This window comes from Lathyrus oleraceus, chromosome 7 (genome assembly GCF_024323335.1).
Source record: "Lathyrus oleraceus cultivar Zhongwan6 chromosome 7, CAAS_Psat_ZW6_1.0, whole genome shotgun sequence".
Lineage (NCBI taxonomy): Eukaryota > Viridiplantae > Streptophyta > Magnoliopsida > Fabales > Fabaceae > Lathyrus > Lathyrus oleraceus.
The window spans coordinates 223,693,189-223,714,672 of NC_066585.1; the positions used below are offsets into that span (position 1 = coordinate 223,693,189).

Sequence of the window (21,484 nt, forward strand, 5' to 3'; positions counted from 1 at the left end):
CAGAACTACAAAAGTTACCTATCATCAAATATTACCTTTCAAAGACCATTATGTATGATTCAAATAAATACATTATGGGGGAATTTATATATCTTAACTATGGGTTTCTTGACCACTCTAAAGATTATTATATATAATGTGTGGGTATTTGAACTACTAGTCAAAGAAATGCATTAAACGTTTCTTCAATAAGATAAAGAGTTAAGTATGGATTTATTTATTTATTCCAAATATGCACTAATTTATGGGATGATGTATTCATAGAGAAAAATATCTGTATAGCAATAGAGTTGGGGCCTGTTGAAATGTTTCCTTATTAAGTACTTTACCGGTATAATTCATGAGGGTACCCTACACTATGACGCACGTGGTTCCCATAATTGGCTTGGTGTCATTTTTTTCTCAACGTGTTTCATTGATTTTATCCTTTGTATGCATCTTTCCTAAGTCGTGGGTCCATAATATTCACTTTCTTTGCTTTGTGGTGCTTTTCACACTTAACATGGTCATAAATCCCAGTAATCATGTTCTAATGTATTTTAATTGTGACAAGAGTATTTGTGACCAAGAAAAACTCTAGTAGATTCTGAAACGATTCATTTGAGTAATGTTCAGAAAAGTGTATGCTCTCTTGGCTAACTACCGAAGGAGGAACATTTGGCTGAACTTAAACTTGCAAGTTTGTCGATCTTTGCACATATTTTAGTTAGCTTTACCTTTAGTCAATTATTTAATATGATTATGATACTTGTTTTTTATGGTATCACTACACTTTTCTCCCTCTCTTTTGAAAAAAATAACATTTTTTGCATGTCGGATTATGATGATGAATCATTGATGTGAAACATCAGAGTTAAAGATCTTAAAGTGAAACTATGTTTCCTTTGCGAAAACTAAGCTCTCCAAAATCAGTGATCATTAGATCTTTAAGCATTTTCAAAGGAAATATTGAAATAGAAATGTTAAAAGAGTTTATTCTAGTTGAAGTTATTTTACAGTTCTACCATATATTTCTCACATCAATAACGATTATGCCGTATGATAAACAAACACGGGATCTAGAAAAATCTATAAGATTGTAAAATAGGGGAGTCCGAAAACCCCAATTTAATAATACAAAGATTTCAAATTGAGTTTTGTCAAAACAGATGAACAAAATATGTTGTTAATCTCCTTGCTTTTTTTTATTAAAATCATAAACTTCTCGGATTAAATAAGTGATACATTGGATTTCCTAAAAAATGATGTGTTTCTAATAATCCTTATTGTAAAAGAGGTAGGTTGAATTTAATCAATTTACAATTTTTTAATATGAATAAAATTTGGGTGCCCTTATACGTAAAAAAAATTATTAAGAAAATTCGTGGACGGCAGGATTCGAACCTGCGCGGGCAAAGCCCACATGATTTCTAGTCATGCCCGATAACCACTCCGGCACGTCCACGTTGTTATGAATTTATTCTTATTAGTTCTATCACAATATTTATTTTGTAAGAATAATAATTTATTACTCTTTAACCATAATAAGTACTAATAAATTTAAAAACATAGCAGTAAGTGCCACACAATTAATCTTAAACAAGCCTTTGGTCGAGCAATCACTAGAGAATGTAATAAAATAAAGAAACATACATATTTTAAAAATAACTGATTTTAGATAAAAATGTCAACAAGTTATGTAGAGACTTGATACATGATATCATGTATCCATAAGTACCATTGTTCTTTAATGATAGACATAGTCGTTACCACTAGTTCCCCATGTTAATAAAAACAACGCAACTTTATAATCGAAAGTGTGGGAATGATTGTTGGCATTTCTCATTGTTTGCTAAGGCTCATCTGGTTGTTGTTTCCCAAACCTCCTTGTAGATGATGGTGGTGGTTTATCCATGTTGCATAAATATTTTCTTAAAGCAAGTCCGAACGCAATACTTAGTATTCACCTTGTAGTTGGAATTTGTCAGAAGTATATATCACAATGTTCCACTGGGGGTGCAAAATTTGTTACAGAACTACAAAAGTTACCTATCATCAAATATTACCTTTCAAAGACCATTATGTATGATTCAAATAAATACATTATGGGGGAATTTATATATCTTAACTATGGGTTTCTTGACCACTCTAAAGATTATTATATATAATGTGTGGGTATTTGAACTACTAGTCAAAGAAATGCATTAAACGTTTCTTCAATAAGATAAAGAGTTAAGTATGGATTTATTTATTTATTCCAAATATGCACTAATTTATGGGATGATGTATTCATAGAGAAAAATATCTGTATAGCAATAGAGTTGGGGCCTGTTGAAATGTTTCCTTATTAAGTACTTTACCGGTATAATTCATGAGGGTACCCTACACTATGACGCACGTGGTTCCCATAATTGGCTTGGTGTCATTTTTTTCTCAACGTGTTTCATTGATTTTATCCTTTGTATGCATCTTTCCTAAGTCGTGGGTCCATAATATTCACTTTCTTTGCTTTGTGGTGCTTTTCACACTTAACATGGTCATAAATCCCAGTAATCATGTTCTAATGTATTTTAATTGTGACAAGAGTATTTGTGACCAAGAAAAACTCTAGTAGATTCTGAAACGATTCATTTGAGTAATGTTCAGAAAAGTGTATGCTCTCTTGGCTAACTACCGAAGGAGGAACATTTGGCTGAACTTAAACTTGCAAGTTTGTCGATCTTTGCACATATTTTAGTTAGCTTTACCTTTAGTCAATTATTTAATATGATTATGATACTTGTTTTTTATGGTATCACTACACTTTTCTCCCTCTCTTTTGAAAAAAATAACATTTTTTGCATGTCGGATTATGATGATGAATCATTGATGTGAAACATCAGAGTTAAAGATCTTAAAGTGAAACTATGTTTCCTTTGCGAAAACTAAGCTCTCCAAAATCAGTGATCATTAGATCTTTAAGCATTTTCAAAGGAAATATTGAAATAGAAATGTTAAAAGAGTTTATTCTAGTTGAAGTTATTTTACAGTTCTACCATATATTTCTCACATCAATAACGATTATGCCGTATGATAAACAAACACGGGATCTAGAAAAATCTATAAGATTGTAAAATAGGGGAGTCCGAAAACCCCAATTTAATAATACAAAGATTTCAAATTGAGTTTTGTCAAAACAGATGAACAAAATATGTTGTTAATCTCCTTGCTTTTTTTTATTAAAATCATAAACTTCTCGGATTAAATAAGTGATACATTGGATTTCCTAAAAAATGATGTGTTTCTAATAATCCTTATTGTAAAAGAGGTAGGTTGAATTTAATCAATTTACAATTTTTTAATATGAATAAAATTTGGGTGCCCTTATACGTAAAAAAAATTATTAAGAAAATTCGTGGACGGCAGGATTCGAACCTGCGCGGGCAAAGCCCACATGATTTCTAGTCATGCCCGATAACCACTCCGGCACGTCCACGTTGTTATGAATTTATTCTTATTAGTTCTATCACAATATTTATTTTGTAAGAATAATAATTTATTACTCTTTAACCATAATAAGTACTAATAAATTTAAAAACATAGCAGTAAGTGCCACACAATTAATCTTAAACAAGCCTTTGGTCGAGCAATCACTAGAGAATGTAATAAAATAAAGAAACATACATATTTTAAAAATAACTGATTTTAGATAAAAATGTCAACAAGTTATGTAGAGACTTGATACATGATATCATGTATCCATAAGTACCATTGTTCTTTAATGATAGACATAGTCGTTACCACTAGTTCCCCATGTTAATAAAAACAACGCAACTTTATAATCGAAAGTGTGGGAATGATTGTTGGCATTTCTCATTGTTTGCTAAGGCTCATCTGGTTGTTGTTTCCCAAACCTCCTTGTAGATGATGGTGGTGGTTTATCCATGTTGCATAAATATTTTCTTAAAGCAAGTCCGAACGCAATACTTAGTATTCACCTTGTAGTTGGAATTTGTCAGAAGTATATATCACAATGTTCCACTGGGGGTGCAAAATTTGTTACAGAACTACAAAAGTTACCTATCATCAAATATTACCTTTCAAAGACCATTATGTATGATTCAAATAAATACATTATGGGGGAATTTATATATCTTAACTATGGGTTTCTTGACCACTCTAAAGATTATTATATATAATGTGTGGGTATTTGAACTACTAGTCAAAGAAATGCATTAAACGTTTCTTCAATAAGATAAAGAGTTAAGTATGGATTTATTTATTTATTCCAAATATGCACTAATTTATGGGATGATGTATTCATAGAGAAAAATATCTGTATAGCAATAGAGTTGGGGCCTGTTGAAATGTTTCCTTATTAAGTACTTTACCGGTATAATTCATGAGGGTACCCTACACTATGACGCACGTGGTTCCCATAATTGGCTTGGTGTCATTTTTTTCTCAACGTGTTTCATTGATTTTATCCTTTGTATGCATCTTTCCTAAGTCGTGGGTCCATAATATTCACTTTCTTTGCTTTGTGGTGCTTTTCACACTTAACATGGTCATAAATCCCAGTAATCATGTTCTAATGTATTTTAATTGTGACAAGAGTATTTGTGACCAAGAAAAACTCTAGTAGATTCTGAAACGATTCATTTGAGTAATGTTCAGAAAAGTGTATGCTCTCTTGGCTAACTACCGAAGGAGGAACATTTGGCTGAACTTAAACTTGCAAGTTTGTCGATCTTTGCACATATTTTAGTTAGCTTTACCTTTAGTCAATTATTTAATATGATTATGATACTTGTTTTTTATGGTATCACTACACTTTTCTCCCTCTCTTTTGAAAAAAATAACATTTTTTGCATGTCGGATTATGATGATGAATCATTGATGTGAAACATCAGAGTTAAAGATCTTAAAGTGAAACTATGTTTCCTTTGCGAAAACTAAGCTCTCCAAAATCAGTGATCATTAGATCTTTAAGCATTTTCAAAGGAAATATTGAAATAGAAATGTTAAAAGAGTTTATTCTAGTTGAAGTTATTTTACAGTTCTACCATATATTTCTCACATCAATAACGATTATGCCGTATGATAAACAAACACGGGATCTAGAAAAATCTATAAGATTGTAAAATAGGGGAGTCCGAAAACCCCAATTTAATAATTTCAAATTGATAAAAGTTGTTATTTCAAAAAAATGATACATTGTTTTTTCTAATAATCCTTATTGTAAAAGAGGTAGGTTGAATTTAATCAATTTACAATTTTTTTAATATGAATAAAATTTGGGTGCCCTTATACGTAAAAAAAATTATTAAGAAAATTCGTGGACGGCAGGATTCGAACCTGCGCGGGCAAAGCCCACATGATTTCTAGTCATGCCCGATAACCACTCCGGCACGTCCACGTTGTTATGAATTTATTCTTATTAGTTCTATCACAATATTTATTTTGTAAGAATAATAATTTATTACTCTTTAACCATAATAAGTACTAATAAATTTAAAAACATAGCAGTAAGTGCCACACAATTAATCTTAAACAAGCCTTTGGTCGAGCAATCACTAGAGAATGTAATAAAATAAAGAAACATACATATTTTAAAAATAACTGATTTTAGATAAAAATGTCAACAAGTTATGTAGAGACTTGATACATGATATCATGTATCCATAAGTACCATTGTTCTTTAATGATAGACATAGTCGTTACCACTAGTTCCCCATGTTAATAAAAACAACGCAACTTTATAATCGAAAGTGTGGGAATGATTGTTGGCATTTCTCATTGTTTGCTAAGGCTCATCTGGTTGTTGTTTCCCAAACCTCCTTGTAGATGATGGTGGTGGTTTATCCATGTTGCATAAATATTTTCTTAAAGCAAGTCCGAACGCAATACTTAGTATTCACCTTGTAGTTGGAATTTGTCAGAAGTATATATCACAATGTTCCACTGGGGGTGCAAAATTTGTTACAGAACTACAAAAGTTACCTATCATCAAATATTACCTTTCAAAGACCATTATGTATGATTCAAATAAATACATTATGGGGGAATTTATATATCTTAACTATGGGTTTCTTGACCACTCTAAAGATTATTATATATAATGTGTGGGTATTTGAACTACTAGTCAAAGAAATGCATTAAACGTTTCTTCAATAAGATAAAGAGTTAAGTATGGATTTATTTATTTATTCCAAATATGCACTAATTTATGGGATGATGTATTCATAGAGAAAAATATCTGTATAGCAATAGAGTTGGGGCCTGTTGAAATGTTTCCTTATTAAGTACTTTACCGGTATAATTCATGAGGGTACCCTACACTATGACGCACGTGGTTCCCATAATTGGCTTGGTGTCATTTTTTTCTCAACGTGTTTCATTGATTTTATCCTTTGTATGCATCTTTCCTAAGTCGTGGGTCCATAATATTCACTTTCTTTGCTTTGTGGTGCTTTTCACACTTAACATGGTCATAAATCCCAGTAATCATGTTCTAATGTATTTTAATTGTGACAAGAGTATTTGTGACCAAGAAAAACTCTAGTAGATTCTGAAACGATTCATTTGAGTAATGTTCAGAAAAGTGTATGCTCTCTTGGCTAACTACCGAAGGAGGAACATTTGGCTGAACTTAAACTTGCAAGTTTGTCGATCTTTGCACATATTTTAGTTAGCTTTACCTTTAGTCAATTATTTAATATGATTATGATACTTGTTTTTTATGGTATCACTACACTTTTCTCCCTCTCTTTTGAAAAAAATAACATTTTTTGCATGTCGGATTATGATGATGAATCATTGATGTGAAACATCAGAGTTAAAGATCTTAAAGTGAAACTATGTTTCCTTTGCGAAAACTAAGCTCTCCAAAATCAGTGATCATTAGATCTTTAAGCATTTTCAAAGGAAATATTGAAATAGAAATGTTAAAAGAGTTTATTCTAGTTGAAGTTATTTTACAGTTCTACCATATATTTCTCACATCAATAACGATTATGCCGTATGATAAACAAACACGGGATCTAGAAAAATCTATAAGATTGTAAAATAGGGGAGTCCGAAAACCCCAATTTAATAATACAAAGATTTCAAATTGAGTTTTGTCAAAACAGATGAACAAAATATGTTGTTAATCTCCTTGCTTTTTTTTATTAAAATCATAAACTTCTCGGATTAAATAAGTGATACATTGGATTTCCTAAAAAATGATGTGTTTCTAATAATCCTTATTGTAAAAGAGGTAGGTTGAATTTAATCAATTTACAATTTTTTTAATATGAATAAAATTTGGGTGCCCTTATACGTAAAAAAAATTATTAAGAAAATTCGTGGACGGCAGGATTCGAACCTGCGCGGGCAAAGCCCACATGATTTCTAGTCATGCCCGATAACCACTCCGGCACGTCCACGTTGTTATGAATTTATTCTTATTAGTTCTATCACAATATTTATTTTGTAAGAATAATAATTTATTACTCTTTAACCATAATAAGTACTAATAAATTTAAAAACATAGCAGTAAGTGCCACACAATTAATCTTAAACAAGCCTTTGGTCGAGCAATCACTAGAGAATGTAATAAAATAAAGAAACATACATATTTTAAAAATAACTGATTTTAGATAAAAATGTCAACAAGTTATGTAGAGACTTGATACATGATATCATGTATCCATAAGTACCATTGTTCTTTAATGATAGACATAGTCGTTACCACTAGTTCCCCATGTTAATAAAAACAACGCAACTTTATAATCGAAAGTGTGGGAATGATTGTTGGCATTTCTCATTGTTTGCTAAGGCTCATCTGGTTGTTGTTTCCCAAACCTCCTTGTAGATGATGGTGGTGGTTTATCCATGTTGCATAAATATTTTCTTAAAGCAAGTCCGAACGCAATACTTAGTATTCACCTTGTAGTTGGAATTTGTCAGAAGTATATATCACAATGTTCCACTGGGGGTGCAAAATTTGTTACAGAACTACAAAAGTTACCTATCATCAAATATTACCTTTCAAAGACCATTATGTATGATTCAAATAAATACATTATGGGGGAATTTATATATCTTAACTATGGGTTTCTTGACCACTCTAAAGATTATTATATATAATGTGTGGGTATTTGAACTACTAGTCAAAGAAATGCATTAAACGTTTCTTCAATAAGATAAAGAGTTAAGTATGGATTTATTTATTTATTCCAAATATGCACTAATTTATGGGATGATGTATTCATAGAGAAAAATATCTGTATAGCAATAGAGTTGGGGCCTGTTGAAATGTTTCCTTATTAAGTACTTTACCGGTATAATTCATGAGGGTACCCTACACTATGACGCACGTGGTTCCCATAATTGGCTTGGTGTCATTTTTTTCTCAACGTGTTTCATTGATTTTATCCTTTGTATGCATCTTTCCTAAGTCGTGGGTCCATAATATTCACTTTCTTTGCTTTGTGGTGCTTTTCACACTTAACATGGTCATAAATCCCAGTAATCATGTTCTAATGTATTTTAATTGTGACAAGAGTATTTGTGACCAAGAAAAACTCTAGTAGATTCTGAAACGATTCATTTGAGTAATGTTCAGAAAAGTGTATGCTCTCTTGGCTAACTACCGAAGGAGGAACATTTGGCTGAACTTAAACTTGCAAGTTTGTCGATCTTTGCACATATTTTAGTTAGCTTTACCTTTAGTCAATTATTTAATATGATTATGATACTTGTTTTTTATGGTATCACTACACTTTTCTCCCTCTCTTTTGAAAAAAATAACATTTTTTGCATGTCGGATTATGATGATGAATCATTGATGTGAAACATCAGAGTTAAAGATCTTAAAGTGAAACTATGTTTCCTTTGCGAAAACTAAGCTCTCCAAAATCAGTGATCATTAGATCTTTAAGCATTTTCAAAGGAAATATTGAAATAGAAATGTTAAAAGAGTTTATTCTAGTTGAAGTTATTTTACAGTTCTACCATATATTTCTCACATCAATAACGATTATGCCGTATGATAAACAAACACGGGATCTAGAAAAATCTATAAGATTGTAAAATAGGGGAGTCCGAAAACCCCAATTTAATAATACAAAGATTTCAAATTGAGTTTTGTCAAAACAGATGAACAAAATATGTTGTTAATCTCCTTGCTTTTTTTTATTAAAATCATAAACTTCTCGGATTAAATAAGTGATACATTGGATTTCCTAAAAAATGATGTGTTTCTAATAATCCTTATTGTAAAAGAGGTAGGTTGAATTTAATCAATTTACAATTTTTTTAATATGAATAAAATTTGGGTGCCCTTATACGTAAAAAAAATTATTAAGAAAATTCGTGGACGGCAGGATTCGAACCTGCGCGGGCAAAGCCCACATGATTTCTAGTCATGCCCGATAACCACTCCGGCACGTCCACGTTGTTATGAATTTATTCTTATTAGTTCTATCACAATATTTATTTTGTAAGAATAATAATTTATTACTCTTTAACCATAATAAGTACTAATAAATTTAAAAACATAGCAGTAAGTGCCACACAATTAATCTTAAACAAGCCTTTGGTCGAGCAATCACTAGAGAATGTAATAAAATAAAGAAACATACATATTTTAAAAATAACTGATTTTAGATAAAAATGTCAACAAGTTATGTAGAGACTTGATACATGATATCATGTATCCATAAGTACCATTGTTCTTTAATGATAGACATAGTCGTTACCACTAGTTCCCCATGTTAATAAAAACAACGCAACTTTATAATCGAAAGTGTGGGAATGATTGTTGGCATTTCTCATTGTTTGCTAAGGCTCATCTGGTTGTTGTTTCCCAAACCTCCTTGTAGATGATGGTGGTGGTTTATCCATGTTGCATAAATATTTTCTTAAAGCAAGTCCGAACGCAATACTTAGTATTCACCTTGTAGTTGGAATTTGTCAGAAGTATATATCACAATGTTCCACTGGGGGTGCAAAATTTGTTACAGAACTACAAAAGTTACCTATCATCAAATATTACCTTTCAAAGACCATTATGTATGATTCAAATAAATACATTATGGGGGAATTTATATATCTTAACTATGGGTTTCTTGACCACTCTAAAGATTATTATATATAATGTGTGGGTATTTGAACTACTAGTCAAAGAAATGCATTAAACGTTTCTTCAATAAGATAAAGAGTTAAGTATGGATTTATTTATTTATTCCAAATATGCACTAATTTATGGGATGATGTATTCATAGAGAAAAATATCTGTATAGCAATAGAGTTGGGGCCTGTTGAAATGTTTCCTTATTAAGTACTTTACCGGTATAATTCATGAGGGTACCCTACACTATGACGCACGTGGTTCCCATAATTGGCTTGGTGTCATTTTTTTCTCAACGTGTTTCATTGATTTTATCCTTTGTATGCATCTTTCCTAAGTCGTGGGTCCATAATATTCACTTTCTTTGCTTTGTGGTGCTTTTCACACTTAACATGGTCATAAATCCCAGTAATCATGTTCTAATGTATTTTAATTGTGACAAGAGTATTTGTGACCAAGAAAAACTCTAGTAGATTCTGAAACGATTCATTTGAGTAATGTTCAGAAAAGTGTATGCTCTCTTGGCTAACTACCGAAGGAGGAACATTTGGCTGAACTTAAACTTGCAAGTTTGTCGATCTTTGCACATATTTTAGTTAGCTTTACCTTTAGTCAATTATTTAATATGATTATGATACTTGTTTTTTATGGTATCACTACACTTTTCTCCCTCTCTTTTGAAAAAAATAACATTTTTTGCATGTCGGATTATGATGATGAATCATTGATGTGAAACATCAGAGTTAAAGATCTTAAAGTGAAACTATGTTTCCTTTGCGAAAACTAAGCTCTCCAAAATCAGTGATCATTAGATCTTTAAGCATTTTCAAAGGAAATATTGAAATAGAAATGTTAAAAGAGTTTATTCTAGTTGAAGTTATTTTACAGTTCTACCATATATTTCTCACATCAATAACGATTATGCCGTATGATAAACAAACACGGGATCTAGAAAAATCTATAAGATTGTAAAATAGGGGAGTCCGAAAACCCCAATTTAATAATACAAAGATTTCAAATTGAGTTTTGTCAAAACAGATGAACAAAATATGTTGTTAATCTCCTTGCTTTTTTTTATTAAAATCATAAACTTCTCGGATTAAATAAGTGATACATTGGATTTCCTAAAAAATGATGTGTTTCTAATAATCCTTATTGTAAAAGAGGTAGGTTGAATTTAATCAATTTACAATTTTTTTAATATGAATAAAATTTGGGTGCCCTTATACGTAAAAAAAATTATTAAGAAAATTCGTGGACGGCAGGATTCGAACCTGCGCGGGCAAAGCCCACATGATTTCTAGTCATGCCCGATAACCACTCCGGCACGTCCACGTTGTTATGAATTTATTCTTATTAGTTCTATCACAATATTTATTTTGTAAGAATAATAATTTATTACTCTTTAACCATAATAAGTACTAATAAATTTAAAAACATAGCAGTAAGTGCCACACAATTAATCTTAAACAAGCCTTTGGTCGAGCAATCACTAGAGAATGTAATAAAATAAAGAAACATACATATTTTAAAAATAACTGATTTTAGATAAAAATGTCAACAAGTTATGTAGAGACTTGATACATGATATCATGTATCCATAAGTACCATTGTTCTTTAATGATAGACATAGTCGTTACCACTAGTTCCCCATGTTAATAAAAACAACGCAACTTTATAATCGAAAGTGTGGGAATGATTGTTGGCATTTCTCATTGTTTGCTAAGGCTCATCTGGTTGTTGTTTCCCAAACCTCCTTGTAGATGATGGTGGTGGTTTATCCATGTTGCATAAATATTTTCTTAAAGCAAGTCCGAACGCAATACTTAGTATTCACCTTGTAGTTGGAATTTGTCAGAAGTATATATCACAATGTTCCACTGGGGGTGCAAAATTTGTTACAGAACTACAAAAGTTACCTATCATCAAATATTACCTTTCAAAGACCATTATGTATGATTCAAATAAATACATTATGGGGGAATTTATATATCTTAACTATGGGTTTCTTGACCACTCTAAAGATTATTATATATAATGTGTGGGTATTTGAACTACTAGTCAAAGAAATGCATTAAACGTTTCTTCAATAAGATAAAGAGTTAAGTATGGATTTATTTATTTATTCCAAATATGCACTAATTTATGGGATGATGTATTCATAGAGAAAAATATCTGTATAGCAATAGAGTTGGGGCCTGTTGAAATGTTTCCTTATTAAGTACTTTACCGGTATAATTCATGAGGGTACCCTACACTATGACGCACGTGGTTCCCATAATTGGCTTGGTGTCATTTTTTTCTCAACGTGTTTCATTGATTTTATCCTTTGTATGCATCTTTCCTAAGTCGTGGGTCCATAATATTCACTTTCTTTGCTTTGTGGTGCTTTTCACACTTAACATGGTCATAAATCCCAGTAATCATGTTCTAATGTATTTTAATTGTGACAAGAGTATTTGTGACCAAGAAAAACTCTAGTAGATTCTGAAACGATTCATTTGAGTAATGTTCAGAAAAGTGTATGCTCTCTTGGCTAACTACCGAAGGAGGAACATTTGGCTGAACTTAAACTTGCAAGTTTGTCGATCTTTGCACATATTTTAGTTAGCTTTACCTTTAGTCAATTATTTAATATGATTATGATACTTGTTTTTTATGGTATCACTACACTTTTCTCCCTCTCTTTTGAAAAAAATAACATTTTTTGCATGTCGGATTATGATGATGAATCATTGATGTGAAACATCAGAGTTAAAGATCTTAAAGTGAAACTATGTTTCCTTTGCGAAAACTAAGCTCTCCAAAATCAGTGATCATTAGATCTTTAAGCATTTTCAAAGGAAATATTGAAATAGAAATGTTAAAAGAGTTTATTCTAGTTGAAGTTATTTTACAGTTCTACCATATATTTCTCACATCAATAACGATTATGCCGTATGATAAACAAACACGGGATCTAGAAAAATCTATAAGATTGTAAAATAGGGGAGTCCGAAAACCCCAATTTAATAATACAAAGATTTCAAATTGAGTTTTGTCAAAACAGATGAACAAAATATGTTGTTAATCTCCTTGCTTTTTTTTATTAAAATCATAAACTTCTCGGATTAAATAAGTGATACATTGGATTTCCTAAAAAATGATGTGTTTCTAATAATCCTTATTGTAAAAGAGGTAGGTTGAATTTAATCAATTTACAATTTTTTTAATATGAATAAAATTTGGGTGCCCTTATACGTAAAAAAAATTATTAAGAAAATTCGTGGACGGCAGGATTCGAACCTGCGCGGGCAAAGCCCACATGATTTCTAGTCATGCCCGATAACCACTCCGGCACGTCCACGTTGTTATGAATTTATTCTTATTAGTTCTATCACAATATTTATTTTGTAAGAATAATAATTTATTACTCTTTAACCATAATAAGTACTAATAAATTTAAAAACATAGCAGTAAGTGCCACACAATTAATCTTAAACAAGCCTTTGGTCGAGCAATCACTAGAGAATGTAATAAAATAAAGAAACATACATATTTTAAAAATAACTGATTTTAGATAAAAATGTCAACAAGTTATGTAGAGACTTGATACATGATATCATGTATCCATAAGTACCATTGTTCTTTAATGATAGACATAGTCGTTACCACTAGTTCCCCATGTTAATAAAAACAACGCAACTTTATAATCGAAAGTGTGGGAATGATTGTTGGCATTTCTCATTGTTTGCTAAGGCTCATCTGGTTGTTGTTTCCCAAACCTCCTTGTAGATGATGGTGGTGGTTTATCCATGTTGCATAAATATTTTCTTAAAGCAAGTCCGAACGCAATACTTAGTATTCACCTTGTAGTTGGAATTTGTCAGAAGTATATATCACAATGTTCCACTGGGGGTGCAAAATTTGTTACAGAACTACAAAAGTTACCTATCATCAAATATTACCTTTCAAAGACCATTATGTATGATTCAAATAAATACATTATGGGGGAATTTATATATCTTAACTATGGGTTTCTTGACCACTCTAAAGATTATTATATATAATGTGTGGGTATTTGAACTACTAGTCAAAGAAATGCATTAAACGTTTCTTCAATAAGATAAAGAGTTAAGTATGGATTTATTTATTTATTCCAAATATGCACTAATTTATGGGATGATGTATTCATAGAGAAAAATATCTGTATAGCAATAGAGTTGGGGCCTGTTGAAATGTTTCCTTATTAAGTACTTTACCGGTATAATTCATGAGGGTACCCTACACTATGACGCACGTGGTTCCCATAATTGGCTTGGTGTCATTTTTTTCTCAACGTGTTTCATTGATTTTATCCTTTGTATGCATCTTTCCTAAGTCGTGGGTCCATAATATTCACTTTCTTTGCTTTGTGGTGCTTTTCACACTTAACATGGTCATAAATCCCAGTAATCATGTTCTAATGTATTTTAATTGTGACAAGAGTATTTGTGACCAAGAAAAACTCTAGTAGATTCTGAAACGATTCATTTGAGTAATGTTCAGAAAAGTGTATGCTCTCTTGGCTAACTACCGAAGGAGGAACATTTGGCTGAACTTAAACTTGCAAGTTTGTCGATCTTTGCACATATTTTAGTTAGCTTTACCTTTAGTCAATTATTTAATATGATTATGATACTTGTTTTTTATGGTATCACTACACTTTTCTCCCTCTCTTTTGAAAAAAATAACATTTTTTGCATGTCGGATTATGATGATGAATCATTGATGTGAAACATCAGAGTTAAAGATCTTAAAGTGAAACTATGTTTCCTTTGCGAAAACTAAGCTCTCCAAAATCAGTGATCATTAGATCTTTAAGCATTTTCAAAGGAAATATTGAAATAGAAATGTTAAAAGAGTTTATTGTAGTTGAAGTTATTTTACAGTTCTACCATATATTTCTCACATCAATAACGATTATGCCGTATGATAAACAAACACGGGATCTAGAAAAATCTATAAGATTGTAAAATAGGGGAGTCCGAAAACCCCAATTTAATAATACAAAGATTTCAAATTGAGTTTTGTCAAAACAGATGAACAAAATATGTTGTTAATCTCCTTGCTTTTTTTTATTAAAATCATAAACTTCACGGATTAAATAAGTGATACATTGGATTTCCTAAAAAATGATGTGTTTCTAATAATCCTTATTGTAAAAGAGGTAGGTTGAACTTAATCAATTTACAAATTTTTTAATATGAATAAAATTTGGGTGCCCTTATACGTAAAAAAAATTATTAAGAAAATTCGTGGACGGCAGGATTCAAACCTGCGCGGGCAAAGCCCACATGATTTCTAGTCATGCCCGATAACCACTCCGGCACGTCCACGTTGTTATGAATTTATTCTTATTAGTTCTATCACAATATTTATTTTGTAAGAATAATAATTTATTACTCTTTAACCATAATAAGTACTAATAAATTTAAAAACATAGCAGTAAGTGCCACACAATTAATCTTAAACAAGCCTTTGGTCGAGCAATCACTAGAGAATGTAATAAAATAAAGAAACATACATATTTTAAAAATAACTGATTTTAGATAAAAATGTCAACAAGTTACGTAGAGACTTGATACATGATATGATGTATCCATAAGTACCATTGTTCATTAATGATAGACATAGTCGTTACCACTAGTTCCCCATGTTAATAAAAACAACGCAACTTTATAATCGAAAGTATGGGAATGATTGTTGGCATTTCTCATTGTTTGCTAAGGCTCATCTGGTTGTTGTTTCCCAAACCTCCTTGTAGATGATGGTGGTGGTTTATCCATGTTGCATAAATATTTTCTTAAAGCAAGTCCGAACGCAATACTTAGTATTCACCTTGTAGTTGGAATTTGTCAGAAGTATATATCACAATGTTCCACTGGGGGTGCAAAATTTGTTACAGAACTACAAAAGTTACCTATCATCAAATATTACCTTTCAAAGACCATTATGTATAATTCAAATAAATACATTATGGGGGAATTTATATATCTTAACTATGGGTTTCTTGACCACTCTAAAGATTATTATACATAATGTGTGGGTATTTGAACTACTAACCAAAGAAATGCATTAAACGTTTCTTCAATAAGATAAAGAGTTAAGTATGGATTTATTTATTTATTCCAAATATGCACTAATTTATGGGATGATGTATTTATAGAGAAAAATATCTTTATAGCAATAGAGTTGGGCCTGTTGAAATGTTTCCTTATTAAGTACTTTACCGGTATAATTCATGAGGGTACCCTACACTATGACGCACGTGGTTCCCGTAATTGGCTTGGTGTCATTTTTTTCAAAACGTGTTTCATTGATTTTATCCTTTGTATGCATCTTTCCTAAGTCGTGGGTCCATAATATTCACTTTCTTTGCTTTGTGGTGCTTTTCACAGTTAACATGGTCATAAATCCCAGTAATCATGTTCTAATGTATTTTAATTGTGACAATAGTATTTGTGACAAAGAAAAACTCTAGTAGATTCTGAAACGATTCATTTGAGTAATGTTCAGAAAAGTGTATGCTCTCTTGGCTAACTACCGAAGGAGGAACGTTTGGCTGAACTTAAACTTGCAAGTTTGTCGATCTTTGCACACATTTTAGTTAGCTTTACCTTTAGTCAATTATATTATATGATTATGATACTAGTTTTTTATGGTATCACTACACTTTTCTCCCTCTCTTTTGAAAAAAATAACATTTTTTGCATGTCGGATTATGATGATGAATCATTGATGTGAAACATCAGAGTTAAAGATCTCAAAGTGAAACTATGTTTCCTTTGCGAAAACTAAGCTCTCCAAAATCAGTGGACATTAGATCTTTAAGCATTTTCAAAGGAAATATTGAAATATAAATGTTAAAAGAGTTTATTGTAGTTGAAGTTATTTTACAGTTCTACAATATATTTCTCACATCAATAACGATTATGCCATAGGATAAACACACACGGGATCTAGAAAAATCTATAAGATTGTAAAATAGGGGAATCCGAAAACCCCAATTTAAGAATACAAAGATTTCAAATTGAGTTTTGACAAAACAGATGAACAAGATATGTTGTTAATCTCCTTGCTTTTTTTTATTAAAATCATAAACTTCTCGGATTAAATAAGTGATACATTGGATTTCCTAAAAAATGATGTGTTTCTAATAATCCTTATTGTAAAAGAGGTAGGTTGAATTTAATCAATTTACAATTTTTTTAATATGAATAAAATTTGGGTTCCCTTATACGTAAAAATAAAGTATTAAGAAAATTCGTGGACTGCAGGATCCAAACTTGCGCGGGCGAAGCCCACATGATTTCTAGTCATGCCCGATAACCACTCCGGCACGTCCACCTTGTTATGAATTTATTCATATTAGTTCTATCACAATATTTATTTTGTAAGAATAATAATTTATTACTCTTTAACCATAATAAGTACTAATAAATTTAAAAACATAGCAGTAAGTGCCACACAATTAATCTTAAACAAGCCTTTGGTCGAGCAATCACTAGACAATGTGATAAAATAAAGAAACATACATATTTTAAAAATAATTGATTTTAGATAGAAAAATGTCAACAAGTTATGTAGAGACTTGATACATGATATCATGTATCCATAAGTACCAATGTTCTTTAATGATAGACATAGTCGTTACCACTAGTTCCCCATGTTAATAAAACCAACGCAACTTTATAATCGAAAGTATGGGAATGATTGTTGGCATTTCTCATTGTTTGCTAAGGCTCATCTGGTTGTTGTTTCCCAAACCTCCTTGTCGATGATGGTGGTGGTTTATCCATGTTGCATAAATATTTTCTTAAAGCAAGTCCGAACGCAATACTTAGTATTCACCTTGTAGTTGGAATTTGTCAGAAGTATATATCACAATGTTCCACTGGGGGTGCAAAATTTGTTACATAACTACAAAAGTTACCTATCATCAAATATTACCTTTCAAAGACCATTATGTATAATTCAAATAAATACATTATGGGGGAATTTATATATCTTAACTATGAGTTTCTTGACCACTCTAAAGATTATTATATATAATGTGTGGGTATTTGAACTACTAGCCAAAGAAATGCATCAAACGTTTCTTCAATAAGATAAAGAGTTAAGTATGGATTTATTTATTTATTCCAAATATGCACTAATTTATGGGATGATGTATTTATAGAGAAAAATATCTTTATAGCAATAGAGTTGGGGCCTGTTGAAATGTTTCCTTATTAAGTACTTTACCGGTATAATTCATGAGGGTACCCTACACTATGACGCACGTGGTTCCCGTAATTGGCTTGGTGTCATTTTTTTCAAAACGTGTTTCATTGATTTTATCCTTTGTATGCATCTTTCCTAAGTCGTGGGTCCATAATATTCACTTTCTTTGCTATGTGGTGCTTTTCACAGTTAACATGGTCATAAATCCCAGTAATCATGTTCTAATGTATTTTAATTGTGACAATAGTATTTGTGACAAAGAAAAACTCTAGTAGATTCTGAAACGATTCATTTGAGTAATGTTCAGAAAAGTGTATGCTCTCTTGGCTAACTACCGAAGGAGGAACGTTTGGCTGAACTTAAACTTGCAAGTTTGTCGATCTTTGCACACATTTTAGTTAGCTTTACCTTTAGTCAATTATATTATATGATTATGATACTAGTTTTTTATGGTATCACTACACTTTTCTCCCTCTCTTTTGAAAAAAATAACATTTTTTGCATATTTTACAGTTCTACCATATATTTCTCACATCAATAACGATTATACCATAGGATAAACAAACACGGGATCTAGAAAAATCTATAAGATTGTAAAATAGGGGAGTCCGAAAACCCCAATTTAAGAATACAAAGATTTCAAATTGAGTTTTGCCAAAACAGATGAACAAGATATGTTGTTAATCTCCCTACTTTTTTTTATTAAAATCATAAACTTCTCGGATTAAATAAGTGATACATTGGATATCCTAAAAAATGATGTGTTTCTAATAATCCTTATTGTAAAAGAGGTAGGTTGAATTTAATCAATTTACAATTTTTTTAATATGAATAAAATTTGGGTTCCCTTATACGTAAAAATAAATTATTAAGAAAATTCGTGGACAGCAAGATTCAAACTTGCGCGGGCAAAGTGTAACACCTCAAAATTTGCCCTCCTCTCTTGGGACTAGCTTAGCATATTGCATTTCATTTTTAGGGCATTAGTCATTGCATATTTTCATATCATGTGGCAACAATAAGCAAGTCATCCTCCTAGGTCTTGCTCAGAAGATGGGGAGGTTAAAATATGCAAGCTTGAGGGTTTATTGAAGTGATCACTAGCCATCTGAGGGTTTGTGCTTCAAATTAGGGTTTTCTTGGCTCCTCAAGGAGATTGGTCATTATCTTATTGGCAATGGTACATCACCATCATCATGGTCTTATCATCACCAAGAGATTCATTGTGCTTGATCATTTTCCTTGGGATTAGGGTTTTGACCTCTAGTCAACCCTAATCATCTGCATTATGCCAATCAGGGTTTTGTCAAAGAGATGAGGTTTTCATGGAGATGGGGATCATCATATGGTTTTAATGAGCTTGTGGAAGCTAGGGTTTCATTTTGGAGCCATGTCATCAGGAGATTGGGGCTCAAGCTCAACAGTCAAGCTGAAATTCATCTATCAACTGGAAAAGTCAACCCAAAGTCAACTGATGGATTTGGAGGTGGGAGAGGGTTAGAGAGACTTCATTCATGTTCAAACAAGTCTCATTTGACATTTCAAACATCAACATTGAAGAAAATAAAGTCAGGACAAAACTTTCCAAAAATAGAAAGTGACTTGTAATTCAAAATTGCCAAAAATGGAAAGGTTTTCTCCTCAAGATTACATGTCCAAGAATGCTTCAAATGAAATTTTTTCCAACATGAAAGTTGTAGATCTTGCTCTTACCTTTCCAAAACGTCCAAGAACATGAACTTCCCATGTGTGGTTGGCAAGATATGGTCAAATCTTGGTCAAGATAATTTGAACTTCACAAGTGCATAACTTTTGAACCAAAAGGCCAAATGGAGTGGGATTTTTTGCAACATTCTTCTTTTGTCATGTACTATCCAATTCAAGCATCATAATCCATGAATTTCCATTGCAAAAATATTGGACTTTCCATTTGAAATTTGGAGGGAAAAGTCAAGTTCAAAAATTATTCATTTGAATTCACTTCCTAACACTTGCCTTGGCTTCTGCACAACATTTTGAAGTGAATTGAAGCATAAACCAAGTATTGTTCCATTGGTATACACTCATGAGGGTGAATTGCACAATTGGCCAAAACACCTTCAATTTCACTAATCACTTGCATTTGGCTTAATTGGGATTAAGAGTTTGATTAGCAGAACATATAAAAGGCAAATCATAACTGTTTTTGGGATTAGCATAACAGAATTCTGAAATCTAGATCTAGATCCAAAAACTTCACATTTTTTCCTCTCAACTTTTCTCCAATTTTCTTCACAAGCCTTGCATTGTTTTTGATCCAATCCTCTTCCACGAGCATAATTGAGCCTATTGGAAGCAAGATCCAGTGATTTGCAAGCTGATTTGAAGACTGTTGCAACATTCATCCATCCATGGCAGTTTGATTTTCCAGCTAGATCGTGCACAATTAACAGCCAAACCTTCATCCAAATCATCATTCAAAAGCTGAGGAACTTCTGTTTTGACCTTACCAAGCCTGAAACAACCGATTCCGCTTCTGTACATCATTAAAGGTCAGTTTTCGAATGTTCTAATTCTTGAAATTAATGGATGCATGTGGTAGATCTTTGAATGTAGAATGCATTGAGCTTTGTATCGTGGAATTTCATCAAGAATTGAGAGAGATATGTTGAATCTAAGTTTGAGGCATGAAATTTCTTTTGATTGAATCTTTTGATGTGGTTTGAATTAAGTCAAAATAAGCATAACATGTTGTGTGTTGGTAGACGAGTGTGATGGTATAACTTTTGTTAATTTCTGTGACAAAGTGTTCTTGAGCCTGGGAATTATGATGAACACGTATGAACATGCTAGGTTTTGTTTCCAGAATGTGCATTTGATCCGTTTGCGCGCTGTTAGCATGTTGTTTTGTGTTTAAGCTCATGCATTGGTTGCATGTTATCCAGCGTGGCCATTTCATTGGTCTGAAACGATTGGCCTTGCCACATAGCCTTAAGTGAAACGGTGCGTTTCACTTAAGGGCGCGCCTTGGTTTGAATAGCTGGCCAGTTCGATACTTGGCTCCAGCAGTTTCCACATTTGGTTTTGCATTTTAGTTCATTTTCACCATGCTATTCATGTATGCCATTTCATGTGATTTTTATTTTTTCACTCACTTCCAAAAATCATATCTCCATGATTATTAAT

The 21,484-nt window shown here is 31.7% G+C and overlaps 8 non-coding genes across 8 annotated transcripts; all 8 read right to left on the bottom strand.

Annotated features, from left to right (window-relative positions):
* Window positions 1-1,362: 1,362 nt before the first annotated feature.
* Window positions 1,363-1,444, bottom strand: TRNAS-AGA (transfer RNA serine (anticodon AGA)). Its single transcript has one exon. It is a non-coding gene; the product is annotated as a tRNA-Ser (tRNA).
* Window positions 1,445-3,372: 1,928 nt separating this feature from the next.
* Window positions 3,373-3,454, bottom strand: TRNAS-AGA (transfer RNA serine (anticodon AGA)). The gene has a single exon. It is a non-coding gene; the product is annotated as a tRNA-Ser (tRNA).
* Window positions 3,455-5,295: 1,841 nt separating this feature from the next.
* TRNAS-AGA (transfer RNA serine (anticodon AGA)) lies at window positions 5,296-5,377 on the bottom strand. Its single transcript has one exon. It is a non-coding gene; the product is annotated as a tRNA-Ser (tRNA).
* Window positions 5,378-7,306: 1,929 nt separating this feature from the next.
* On the bottom strand, window positions 7,307-7,388 carry TRNAS-AGA (transfer RNA serine (anticodon AGA)). Its single transcript has one exon. It is a non-coding gene; the product is annotated as a tRNA-Ser (tRNA).
* Window positions 7,389-9,317: 1,929 nt separating this feature from the next.
* On the bottom strand, window positions 9,318-9,399 carry TRNAS-AGA (transfer RNA serine (anticodon AGA)). The gene has a single exon. It is a non-coding gene; the product is annotated as a tRNA-Ser (tRNA).
* A 1,929-nt stretch (window positions 9,400-11,328) lies between these two features.
* TRNAS-AGA (transfer RNA serine (anticodon AGA)) lies at window positions 11,329-11,410 on the bottom strand. The gene has a single exon. It is a non-coding gene; the product is annotated as a tRNA-Ser (tRNA).
* Window positions 11,411-13,339: 1,929 nt separating this feature from the next.
* Window positions 13,340-13,421, bottom strand: TRNAS-AGA (transfer RNA serine (anticodon AGA)). The gene has a single exon. It is a non-coding gene; the product is annotated as a tRNA-Ser (tRNA).
* A 1,929-nt stretch (window positions 13,422-15,350) lies between these two features.
* On the bottom strand, window positions 15,351-15,432 carry TRNAS-AGA (transfer RNA serine (anticodon AGA)). The gene has a single exon. It is a non-coding gene; the product is annotated as a tRNA-Ser (tRNA).
* Between the last annotated feature and the right edge of the window lie 6,052 nt (window positions 15,433-21,484).